Here is a 12947-nt window from a genome sequence, read left to right on the forward strand (position 1 = left end):
AGATCTGCACTACATATATACTGTTCTACTACACATGAACCCTCAGTAACAGTCCACAAATGCTCTAAGTATGAGCAGACCACAAATTAAAGCCCATTAAAATAGTGGAATGAAATACGAAGACAAAAGCAGTACATACGTCAATATTGTGTGTGCTTTCAGCACTCGATTCAGATATCACTTCCAAGTGTCACCAGGGACATCCCTCTTGCCAGACTTGAGGTACTTCAATAAAAATTAGTTCAGTTGAGCTATGCAGCTCTTACTAGTTCACTAGACCATTCCAAAAGCAAGATAACTATTTTCTTTGTCCACACATTCAGCCTTCAACAGCACACTGAACAGCTGGATTCAGGAAACGCTGTGCTAGAGGTCAAGACACAAACCAAGGGGTACACAACTGCAGTAGGTATTTAGGAAAAGCATTTGTAACAATCGCATGAACTAAAAGAAACCCCACGAGACAAACAAAATTATACCATGTAAGAGAAGACAACTATGTTAAGTTAGAAAAAAATAGTTTAAAGTGAACTCCATTATAACTACATCAGTGCGATTTTTCTGTTTGTTGGGGTTTGTTTTGTTTTTAAATACTGAAAGATAACCTTCTGCTTGATGAAAAAGCTCAGTATTTTCATTGTGCACTATCTCAACACTATCAGATGTTTAATGAATGAGTCATTAATTCTACAAGCAAGTTAGGTGGAAAGATTAATTTGCCAAAGTGGATTCATAGAAGTCACTAGGACTCCAAATCATGAAGTTTACTCACACAGTACAGGCTATGAAGCCTTAATGCAAAACCATGCTCCTGTATGGGAAGCAAATGGGCACAAGGTGCCAATCAGTACACAAGTATTATGGACCACACTTCAGTTAAAATTGAGTTATTCTGCCCTATATTATCTGAGCACAAAAATGCCACACAAAGTGAAAGTTGAGGAAGGGGAAGAGCCTTTAGTTTTCATCTTCATTGATTGGGACAGAAGTTTAGCAGCTTTAAATGCGGCAGGTAAGTCACTTGACTAGCAAGTCAAGCACATAACATCTGCAGACAACAACAGTGCAAGAGAGGACAGGACCATGAATGTTTGGAAGGGAAATCTGTGTCCTCCCACTTGGGCAATTATCTTTACAGGTGACTGCATTCTGACAAGATCAGCTTCTGGTAACCAAGTTGAAGGACAAACCAGTAAAGATTTATCTGAAAGTCAACAGTAAGAGATGCAAGCATGTCCTTTCAGCTCTTCACCTGAAAACCCTCAATCTCTCAAACGATTTTTTTTTAATACTGAAAAAGTGTGTTTTATCTAAACACACCAAAATAAGCCTCTGAAATTACATCCGGGTTTCTGGCATCTTCACTCATGCAAAGGTTAAGCATACTATAGTTGGCATAAGGCAGTAACATCTTTTCTGCTGAAGATCTGAAACATCAAACCACTGCATTAGGGGGAAGTCACTGGCTGAGCACCTGGACCTGAGAAGTACTGAAGTGATAAACAAGGTTTTGACAGCTGCAGCCTTTTCTGCAGGTGCAAAAAAACATTTACTCTATTGCAGTTTGGCTCAGTTTAACAATTAGTTCAATAACTAGTTCAGAATTTAGAAACAGGTTTGGTTTTATTTGATCCTCTCAGATCTCATGCTCAACTGAGAAAAGGAGAAGGTGAAGGGAAGGTCACCCCCAAGCAGTTCCAAAGTTTAAGACTATATATTTAACAGGACTATGATGTTTAGTCTCAAGGATACATGGTATTCTGCAACTGATTATATTACTAAAATTTGAGCATCACACTTAATATGGAAAAACCTCCCACAACCAAGTATTATCCTACCTTGAAAGAGCCTGTCTGAACACAGTTCCCTCATACCACCCTCAGTTGCGGTTTCCACAGCCAGGCTTGCCTAGCAGCATCACTGACAGCAGGATGCATCTAACTAAACAAGCCTGAAAAAAGCATCCTAACAACATCCCCATTTCTGTTGACTATTAAGGAGCTTGGAACAGTTAATTCAGCTGAAGGTGTTGGAAGCTAAGCAAGTAAATCCCACCCCAAATATCTAACTTGAGCGCAGAAACTGGGATATGCCTTGCTGTACAAGTGAGTGCACAAACGCTGCACACAACAAGCACAGCATTAATCCCCACTTTACCCACACCCCCAATCCATGCCAGCCACCACCGCTTCAAGGATAATACGGGGGAATACTTCTCAGTCCTACTATTCCACAGCAAAAATTGAAGTTTTGGGATAACAGCATGAAGCTACTTACATCTTAACACTCTGAAGAAGAAACAGTGATTTTATTTTAAGATATGGCATTACACAAATACAAGTTTAAAAGCCCTTTAACTTTTTCATAACATTAAAAATAAGCAACTACTTCATCTTGTGTATCAAAATACAAACAAGTATTAACATCCTAAGACACACTCAATACATGTTTCACCATCCACATTGCCTTTAACTGCTCAACACGAGGAGATGCCTTACTTTTTTGGCAACATATTGTGGGTAAGAAGTGATCACTGAAGTAATCTCAGCTAACAAACATTCAACGTCTTTAGAGAAGGATTATCAGACTTTCTAAACCTCAGCTCAATTTAAGACTGCAGCATGATTTGAAAGGATAGATGTCCATCTCCTTAGAGCACACAGTGGAAAGAATGGTTAGAAGAAATTATTCCAGCTTGTAGCCAACTGCATCAAAACTTTAAGAACACTCAAATATATCTGGGTGATGAGAATAAACTGCTACATATGCAGGGACTATAAGCAGGGCAATGATTAGAGCAAGACTAAGGAAATCACTGGAAGGTGGAGATGCAAAGTAGTTTGAAAGCTTACAGGGAGAGATGCTGGAGAAGCAACAATGAAGAATATTTACAGAACTGTGTCAAACTCCCAACAGACAAAGGGCTCAGAGAAACCCATTTCTATAAAGCGCAAGATTCGTTATGTGAATCAAGTTCGGCAGTATCATGAGAACTAAGATTTCAAAGCGAGAAAGTTGCACCCATAGAGATGTCAATACTTCCAAATACAAATCCTAAAGAAAAGTTAGCTCCAAGTAGTGGGGCTTATTCTTCAACACCTAGCTTGCGATGCAAGAGAAATTTCATCTCAAGAATGGAGAGCTTAAAACAACCTTAACTACAGATGACTTCAGAGTCACTCTACAACACCTGGAGTTATTTGCAAGGTACCAGATTTAGGCTGTTTTGTGATATATTTGAGTACAGACAGGAACACACCACACTTTTTAAAAAAGTTTTGGACATCAGTTTCTGAAGCTAGGCCTGCCTTCATTCCACATCTGCCTTCAGGAAAAGATCAAAATTCATGTGACTGGTCTCCAATTCCCCACATTCCAGTAGAATCCAAGGGGAGGGGGGGAACCTTTTGTGAGCACTAAAAGGCAACAAGGAGGTGAGTAGCACCCAGCTGGTTCACCCTGACATCAGAGTAACAGGGTTTAGGGACAAAAAAGAACCTATTGAGGTCATACACCTAGGTTTAAAGACTTCTGCTGTTGGCAAGCAAGCAAAGGCTGTATAGCGAATGCAATACTTAGTGGATAACCATACCCAGAGAGCAGTTACTAGTGGTGCATAGGAGAATACACCAAACAGGAACCCAGCTCAGTTCACCAATTTCTTTGTTTCCCCGTCATCTGTTGCTGGCAGAGTAGGCTTGTTACAAGCAGGAGAAAGGCAAGAAGAACTGCAAGAGCGCATTAAAATTATGCTTAACTCTGACAAACTGGAAAACTGTTCTGAAAGAAATAGGATGCAATTCAGTTCTGAAAGATATGCTCAGGCAGGATTAACTGAGCAAACAGGAATGCGAGTTCTTCAGAAGAAAGCTGTGGGCTAAGTTGGCTCAACAAGCTGACCCTGAAACAAATGTTAAGCTGTTGTAAGAAAGTCAAACGTATGGGGATGCATAAACAGGAATATCGGCTCCAGGGCACATGAAACAGTCTTTTTACTCCACTCAGCGCAGGAAAGCCTTAGCCAAAGCACAAAGTTGGGCTTTAAGCACCACACTCGAAGACCAATGTGAACTATATTGAGAGAAGAACAAGAATGATTAGAGCTGAAAAAACATGACCTTTTGGGAAGAACTGAATACACTAGTTTTATTTAGGCCAAAAGCATCACAAGGCTGCAGGGTGGAGGGCAAGACACAAGGAAACAGGAACATGACAAAGAAGAGTTCAAATATTTTTAAAAGACTCCTTACTACAGGGGAAAGAATAGCGGTCTCTCATGCCCAGGGAATTAGACAATAAGCTTGACCTGCAGTAAGGAAGATGTCTAGTTCCATATTCAGAACCAGTTTTAACACTGAGGACAGTAAAGAGCTGGACTGAGGAGAAAGTAGAGCTGCTCAAGCTTCTTTTATCAATCACATTAGATGTGTAATACTGGTATGGGGCAGGGGACTCTCACAACCAGTCTACACCTTTTTCAGCCCTACATTTTTTTTTTAATGACTACCTCCATTTCAAGCCACTGTAATGTCTTTGCTTATCCTCCTACAGTGTATGTTTAGTTTGAATGAGCTAGAAGTTACTTTCTGATTTTTCAAATTAAAACTTCAGGAAGTCACAAGAAAAGTCACACCTGCCTCATACCTTCTTCATGCAGAAATAAATCAACTCCAATCACCTTCCATGGCAGTATGCAAATTTCAGCAATATTGCAGTATCCTCTTGTACCTTTCTCCTCTAAGCAACAGAAACCAGAAGCTGATTACTTCAGAAAGACCTGTGTGCTTGGCCTTCTAACAACCTAGAACAGTGATGTAACAGCTTTCATTGATGTGGTGTCACAAAGCACCGTCACACAAACATATGCATGCACCTTTTACTATAACTGTAGCCCTAGGCTTGGTTAGGACTTCCTGAGGATGGAAAATGCTTCACGCAAACCAAATGCTCCAAAACAAAATCTAATATACCCAGGATTTTACAGATGGGGAGTTGAAGCAGACAGCATTAGTTACAGCCAGCCAGAGGAAGTCTGTGCCTGAGATAAGTTACATGTTCGCATTTAAACTGCAAAATCTAAAGTCACTAAACTGGGGCAGAATTAACTCTAAGAGCTCAAGCACAAATGGGACACCTACAAAGCATACAACAGTTAGAGACAACAAACTACCCTTTTTCATCCTCTGTAATAGCTTCAGCACTACAAGTATTTATCCAGGTACTTGTCTGCTTTGTTTAAATGCTATCCTTCTGATTTGTGAAACATTAAAATAAGAGCAGCAACAGTCCATCTTTACCCTCCAGGAATTCAGCAATTTCTTATCCAAAAATTGAACCAGACGGGTCTGGTGAGGATGAAGCACTAATGGAAGAAGATGAGGTAAGTAAGCACACATGCAGCCAAGCTCAAGTGGACTACCACATGTACTGAGAAGCAAGCAGGCTAAGCTTCACACGTGTTCCAGTACCAGCAGTATCTTCTTCTAACCGGGAACTCTGCCATTGTACCGTAACCTTTGGTAGCCTCTTACAGCAGGCAACAGCACTTCAGTTTAACCTCCAAGTTACTCACACTTCTCAAATTCATCAAGTTTCAACTTTGTTGTTCCATTTCATCACTTTTAAAAAAAAGAAAAGATTAGGTCCTAGGTACCCATTCCTTTTCCCTTTCCCACTAGAAGAAATACATACCATATTTTAGCCAATTCAAGTAAGCAGTTATTGAATGCTGTTTTCATTACATTGTTGTTTTCTCCTCCTCACTTACTAAATACTGCATCAAATTATGCTCTGGAGCACAGCAGTAGTCTTGAGGCATGCTTACACACCACTACACTCCATTCCAAATAGGACACAATGAATAATTATTTGCCACTACTATTAGACTGGGATAATTGAGCAAAAAGGTTCCTTTTTTTTTTAAACTAGGATTGTAATTCTAACTGTCAGTTCATCAAAAAACTATACAGCCATACAAATAGATCCTAGGTATCTAAATAGAGACCATCACCTAAAAAAAGGTCACACCCTCAAACGGTCCATAGAACAGAATTCTCCTATGTTATGAAAACAAAGCTGGTTCATACCACAATACGAAAAACACCTGTAACCTCAGTGGCCATCTACATGTTGACTAAGAAATGCTGAGCTGCAAGAGACAGAACCCAGCGGATCCAGATCCATCCAGCCTCAAGCACTTTTCCACAACCGTTTTGATTCATAATCTACACCACACCTGAGGCTCCAAACTTTAACCTTTTTCATATTCTGTACACTACTTCGGACTGTAGAAGTTGATAAAGCAACAGGGTTTGTCAGTTCCTAATGACATACAGCTTTTCGTCACTTGCATCCTTCCTTAAATAGGATAAATTTTCATCCCTAAAACCAAAAGAGGTCAAATCAACAGAAACGTTGAAGGAAGACAGACAAGTGCATTTTTCATTGGGAAAGCAGGGGAACTTAAAGGAAGCAGTACCTTTTTAAAACAAAAATTTTCCCTATAAGCAGGCTTTGGAGGGTAGAATAAAGAACACAAACATCACACGGTATCCAGTAGTAACTGTATGGAATGGAGGAATACTTTACTACTACAAAATCTAAAGCCACAAATAAGAAGGTGAAACATAATACACGTGCACAGCACTGAAGGAATGATTTAGTGCCACTGACATCAACACGAACTGCACAGAGAAAAAAATTAAACATGCTGCAATAATAATTTGAACTGCCCAATTAGGTTAAAAAACACATTTACCCTACAAATTAAAAAACCTTCCAAACCCCTCAAAGGCATTAATGCCGTTGACAATGTTATTTGAGATGCAAATTAGAGACCTAAAGTTAATATAACACCAACAGAAGTTCCTATTATTCCCATTCATAGCTCAAGGGGAGGCGACAGTAGAAGAGAAGCCACAGCCTTGGTGAATGAGGTCTTATTAGGACAGTAAAGGGTTTTATTCATTTTTAAAGTTATCCCACCTTAACATCAGTGTAGAAATTGCCAAATTATAATGTGATCTTTCATAACCCAGAAAACTTAAATGCATTAACAAATAAACAACAAGCCAGCTGCCAAGGCTTGGCTGGATGGGGGGGGATGTTAAGGAGAAACAAGTATTCTTCAGAAAGAGGAATTCAGATCCCGTCTTCCAGCATCACAGACGTCAGTCTAAAACACAAAAGTAAAGGTATAGACAGTGGTGCTGCAGTTATTTCTTCAACTATTTCCTGTATCAGCTGGGTTCCAATTTTAAAGCTCAGCAAATGCAGAAACAGCTTTCTTCCATCTCGAATGCCTTCCCCACAACGACATGTAGGTCTTGGTATACCGAGTCAGTTTTGCAGATGACAATTCTAATGGCAGCTCCAGGCAAAATATTGTTTTATTTCACTCTTAGCTCTGTCTGTACAGAGTTACACACACTGAAGAGCAACTGCCATCACTGGCACTGTATGTCCAGAGCTCTAGGCCTGCAATTTGATATATCATTGAAAGTATTCTTCCCTGTACTTAACTATACTAGAGTTTAATTTTCACAGGAACTTAAACCAATGTTGTCATACCAAATTCAGAGCAATGATGCTAACATCAGGTAATCAGAACCCTTGATCTTACTGTTAACACCCAAAAAGCAAAACAAAAGCGATGGCCTGTGTTTCACTAAAATATAATCAAGTTCAAACAGTGGAAAGCCAATTAACTGAGTCATAAAAACAAAACTAAGTTTCCTAATTGAAACATTTCGTATTTTCTAAAGCATAGTATTCAACTGCTTGCTTAAAAATACTGCTGTCAGTAAACTGAGAGCCATAACCCAGATAACGTATTTAGTAACAACCCTGCCTACTTCCTCCCCTCAACCTAAAAATTAGCAGAAACATGGCCTTCAGAAGTTATTTCTGCCCACTATAAAACACTAGAAGTTAGCTGAGGAGTTTCTTGCCAGGTTGTTGATGACGTTATTTCCCCAACTGACTGAACAGAAAAGCCAAAACAGCACAAAATGTAGAAATAGCAACATTAAAGAGTTGACAGTTACCTTGATTTCAGGTTTTCCCTATACTCAACAGTACTGCAATATCCAGTTGGGTCATCACAGAAAAATTTGTAGAACAGCCTAGAGAAGAGTTAAACATGTGCTCCCCCCCCCCCCCCCCATAGGCCTCCTTTTGAGGGGGGAAGAAAATCCTGAAAGAAAACCATTTTCTGAAAATATGACTGTCTCAATCCCCCTAGCAGAGTGTTTACAGTTAAGAGAAACCAACAAAGCACAGATTCTATTTTTTTTTTTATACAGACTCTCTTTCATCACTGGATTGCAATACTTCACTGTCAGCTAAGATCTTGTTAACCACACAAACTTCATGACATACCAAAAAACAAGTTGTCAACATAAATGGCTACCTCTCAGGTATACACAGTCAACAGATTAAAACAACTTACCCGCTAAGAAAATATCAGCCACTACAGTACACTGAGTTCAAGTAGCTGTTTTCCTAGCCATTAATTTCTTCCCTAGAATTAATGAACAGGGCTACCTTCTGCTCATTAACCCTTCCTTCAGGAGTGCTCATAAAGCCCTTCACAAGTTTCTGTGTGTAGTTTCACCCCCCCAGTAAACTTATGTTACTTGCAGTATCTAGAATAAAAGTTACAAATTCTTAGAACAAAACTCAAAACCAGCATCAAAAAAGTGTAGGAGCAAGGAAAGAATCATGTTTGGAGAGTTTTAAGTACACCATGTTTCTAAAGGGAATAATCTATCAAACCACAGGAGGTGACTAGAACTGCCATCATCACTGCTAACACAAAGGAATGTAGATTGAGGGGAGGCAACAGAGGAAGGGGGAGAAAGAACAGGGAAGGAAAAAGGAGAAGGAGCTAAGAAGGGGAGCTACAGTAATGGCTACCAGACTCTCAAGGAATTCCTATAGGAATGAATAAATCCTTCATGCCTTTTTAAAATAAAGCAATCTGTGCAACAAATTGCTGCCATCTCAGTAACGTTAAGCTTTCAGTTTATCTGCCCACGATATTTTCATAAATATAGTTTTATGCCATATACTAAACTTCCAAAGCTTAACACAATGGTTGCGAATACAAATAATATTTCTTCTTTCAGTCTTCTCATTCTTCTGAATCACAGTACCCTGCAGAAAAACAGCTTTTCAAGAGGAAGTAGGGAAGTTTAACTACACCAAACTTAAAATATCCCTTGGCAATTATTTAATCTACTTTAATTCTCAAGTTACAGAGACAATAACTATGGGTCACACACTGGCAGGTAAAGGCCGCTAGAGGACAGCCAGATTACCAGAGCATGGAACATCCTGAAAGGATATCATTAGGGGGATGATCTTGCAGATCAGAATTTTAAGTTTATGTCTAATAGGCAGCACGTACTTCCATATGATGAAGAGTAGACTCTTGTTACCGACAAAAAAATAGGGATGATTAAAAATAACAGACATATTAATATGAATAGCATTTCCCAGAAATTCAAAATAAATGAGTAGCAAACCCATTTTCTAGTTAGGAGTTCCACCAGCTTATGTAGAACTACTTGGAATATGTTTTAGCTCCCTACGCATACTGATCTCCTGCCTCTGAGTACAATTCTTCCGGGCATTTTCAGAAGCACAATAATTGTAAAGATACAAGCTCTTTGGGCTTGGTCATGTACGCTGCATCTCCAATAAGACCAGATCAAGTCACATGCTTCATTAGGAAAGTTTCTGCTATTCAGCAAACATTGTACTCCAGATTTCATAAGCCTGACTCAAAGCAGACAGACTATTCACAATTAAAACACATCCAGAAACATTTCAGCTTGCCACAAGATACACAGACTTGCTGGTTCTCGCCAAAAATGGCTTTGACAAAAATATTTTCTAGCATCCAGGCCTATGAATGGCAGGCAATGTAACAGTAAAGGCTGTAATAACTGTTCTCAGGAGCTAATTTTAATGTAAGCACAGTGAACCAGAAAATAGATTTGACCAGCTGGCTCAACTCGTCCCGAGGCCTAGAACTCGGCATGCACAGGAAAAGCCAGTGTCTTATCTGGCCTGACTCACCGAGCCACTCTCAACCCCGCAACCTGAAAGTTACGGTGCTGCTACGAAGCGCTATTTCTGTAACGGCTGTTTTCTGAACGGTTATGATGGATATAGCCTCTACCTAAAGAGAAAACGCCTTAACTTTCAGATCTCTACCAGAAGAGTTCAGGTAACTGACACAACGCTGAACCAGAGGATCATCTACAATGGCCAGCCTCTGTCTCACGAGACCTAAAGTGACCTCCTTAAATAGCATCCAAAATTTCAAGAACATGTTGCTGTTTAGCCTTTGCGCAGGCAAGACGACATTTAATAAGCCAAATAATCAGAACAAAGCCATGTTACTGCCCTTAGAAAAGCCGGAATAACACAAAGAGCCTATTCACTCGTCGATCTCGGACTTTTTCACCCAACTGGTCGTTACACACGCGAGCCATAAATTAGAAATCAACTTTCTTATTGCTGAGGGAGGGAGAGGAAGAAAATAACCACCGTTTTCACCCAGGCATCATTGTGGAAGGCAGCTATTGTGGAAAAACACGCACCTACCCTGACGCAACTCTATCCTTGAGCAGAGGGGAGAATCGCCTCAAAACCCGGGGGTACGTGCCCGCGGACATGCAGACATGTGTCCTGCAGGGCAGCAGCACAAAGGAAGGCCCGCGCCCAGCCGAGCCCCGCGGGGGCCGGGGACCTTCCCTTCCCTTCCCTTCCCCTCCCCGCACCGCACCGCCGGGGCAGGCCGGAGCCCTCGCCTGGAGCAGCCCGCTGCGCGTCGGGAGACACAGCGCCGCCGGGCAGCCAGCCCAGTTCCCATCCCGAGCGGCAACTGCTAGAGCTAGTAAGTTGGGGTTTGGGTTTTCGGTTTGGTGTCCCCCCCACCCCGCCTGCCAGGGCTGCGGGCGGCCGCCGCTTCGCTTCCACACGAGGTCTTCAGCTAACGGCAGGGCGAAGGCGAGCTAACCTTTACCTCCAGCTGTGATGAAGGAGAGCGGCCCCCAGTCTGAATACCAATAGTAACAACAAAAACTACGCTATCTATACCTATTTATCTATCTATCTAATTAAGGAGGCGAGCAACCCGCAGCTCTGGGGCAGCAGGAGGCTGCTGCCGCGGGGAAGGGCAGCTTCGGGGTGACACCCCCACACCGCAGGGTTCCCCCCGGGGCGGCGCTCGCTCGCCCGCCCGCCGGCCGAGAGCTGTCCGGTCCCCACAGCCGCCCGGGCTCCGCGAAGGGGTCCGGGCCTGGCGGCCTCCCCTCCGCCTGGCGCTGCCTCCGGCCGCCTCGACAGCTGTTACCGGCCGGCCGCGCTCGCGGCCCGCCGGCGGGCGCCACCCCCGCCCCCCCCCTCACCGCAGCGCCGGCCACCGGTACCTGCGCCCGCCCGGGCCGCCTCCCCTGCGCGTATGGACCGGGCTCCGCAACGGCAATTGAACAAAACACAGCCCGCTCCGCCCCCGCCCGGCACCCGCCTGCTCCCATTGGCTGGGCCGCCCGCCCGCCGAACTCTGACCCGCTCTGCCATAGGGCGGAGGGGCGCGCTGGCCCGGCCCACAAGGGGCGGGGGGCGGGCCCGTTCCCGGCAGGGACGCGCCGCTGTGGTGCCGGGTGGGACGGGGGAGGACGCGCCGGACTACAGCCCCCAGGAGGCATTGCGGCGGCGCGGCGCCCTTCTCTCATTGGCTAGCCAGGGAGCGTGCGGAGGGGCGCTTGGGGGGGGGGAAGCTGCGCTTCTCGCCTGGAGGGGCGATTACGTCATCGCGTCCCCGGATGGAGCCGCAAGAAGGACGCGGGTGCGCGCGTGGGATGCAGCGAGCGGGGCACGGCGGCGCCCAGCCGGCCAGACTGCGCATGCGCGCACCGCCGAACCGGGGGGGGGGTCGCCTCAGGAGGGCGGGAATAGGTGGTGGTGGTGGTTCTCTTCCTCCTCCTCAGGGCGGTGGGGCTGGGGCCTGGCCGAGCGGGGAGGGTGTGGGGGCTGCCCCCCGCCCGGAGCGGGGCCCGAGCATGCCAGGCAAGGCTGCCCTGCTGGGTTTGGGCCTTGTCAGTCTGTGGGTGACCGCAACCGAGGCTTGACCTGGCCCAGCCCAGCTGGTTGCACCTCGCCTGGCAGCACTGGCATAGCCTCTCCACAGAACGGCTGAGGTGCGGGCCCCCGGGTCTGTGGCAGTCCCGGAGGGAGCAGGAATGGCACCCTGAGCTTCCCCCAGAAGCCATCACCATGGCTTGCCCTAACCAGCTCCTCCTGCATAAGTTACCTTCCCCATAGCTGGTTCTTGCCAGCTTCCTCTGCAGACGTGCTCTGCGCTGTCTAACGGTGTGGTTAGAGTGCCCTCTGCTTGCCTGCTCCGTGCTTACCTCAGCTGGCAGTTTCCAGACCAACCTGCTGAAAATACCTCAGCTTCATCTCCCACAGGGGTCCTGCATGGACCCGAACTGGTGCCATCTTCTCTTGTCTCTCAAAATGGAGGCCAGAAAAAGAAAACAACATCTGCTTCTTACTCTGCAAGAAATGTTCCTATGGGAGTTTTTCAAAAGCAGTTATGAGTCAACCGTAGTGAGGAAGTGGGATGTGTTTGGACAACAATTACACTGTACACTTGTCAGGGCAGAGACTGCTTTATGTGGATGCGTAATCCTTAACATCATGAGAAAACAAACCCTGATTTACTGTTGCCTACAGGCCTAACATTACTGAGGTACAGGTATTTTTTATTAATGGTGATTGTTAGCAAGCTCTTCTCATCCCTTTAACAAGCATCTGTTATTTCAACCTTCTGCAACCTGTTCTTCAGTGTTTGCACATGGAGTTGTATTTCACTCCTTCACCTTTCCTTTGACCGAGAAGTTTTTCAGCTGACTTTACCGTATTATCCTGTA

The 12947-nt window shown here is 44.1% G+C and overlaps 1 protein-coding gene across 1 annotated transcript in view; it reads right to left on the reverse strand.

Annotated features, from left to right (window-relative positions):
- FAM53A (family with sequence similarity 53 member A) overlaps window positions 1-11490 on the reverse strand; it is a 72517-nt gene extending 61027 nt beyond the window's left edge. Inside the window, exon 1 of the mRNA XM_076335773.1 lies at window positions 11442-11490. The gene's annotated coding sequence lies outside the window, so the exon portion shown is untranslated. The remainder of the gene's footprint in view (window positions 1-11441) is intronic.
- Window positions 11491-12947: the final 1457 nt, after the last annotated feature.

Source organism: Aptenodytes patagonicus, chromosome 4, assembly GCF_965638725.1.
Source record: "Aptenodytes patagonicus chromosome 4, bAptPat1.pri.cur, whole genome shotgun sequence".
NCBI lineage: Eukaryota > Metazoa > Chordata > Aves > Sphenisciformes > Spheniscidae > Aptenodytes > Aptenodytes patagonicus.